This window comes from Uloborus diversus, chromosome 7, assembly GCF_026930045.1.
Source record: "Uloborus diversus isolate 005 chromosome 7, Udiv.v.3.1, whole genome shotgun sequence".
Classification (NCBI taxonomy): Eukaryota; Metazoa; Arthropoda; class Arachnida; order Araneae; family Uloboridae; genus Uloborus; species Uloborus diversus.
Window position 1 is genome coordinate 2,499,745 of NC_072737.1, and position 656 is coordinate 2,500,400.

Consider the following 656-nt stretch of genomic DNA (forward strand, 5'->3'; position numbering starts at 1 on the left):
CCCAGGTAAAATCCCTGGCTGAGAAATTCTCAAGAGATGATTTAAGATCATAAAATTGTTTCATCGATGATTAAGGCCTAACTGAACGTTTTCCAAATCAAGCCCTTCTTCAATAACATTTTTACGATGGTAGATCAAATATGAACCAGAATGGAAAAAAAAATGTCTCAACCAAAAACAATTTTTAAAAGCCATCCTTTTTCATCATATCATTGTTCCATTGATAAATATCAGATTGCCAAGTTTTTGATGCTGCCGTGATAAACAGAACAGGACTGCCACTAAGTTATGGTCTAAAAATAGTGGTTTAAATAGAATTTTAAATAAAAAAGTCTGCAAAACAGTTGCCAAACAAGGAAAATAGTAACTGGTTAAATGAAGGAACCAGTTATGTGAGTGATGGTCTAGTAGATGGACTATTTTCCTAGGTAAAGGATACTGCCTACAGGGCCAGATTTAAGGGAGGGCAGGCGGGGCTACTGCTCCGGGACCTCCACAACAAAGGGGCCCCCACAATAAAATTTTTACAAAATATCCTAACTTTCAAGGGTTGAAAATATCGGATATATACATATATATCAAAATATTCGGATATACAGTGAAACCTGTGTAAGTTGACCACTTGCGGTGCAGTACTTTGGTGGTCAACTTAGACA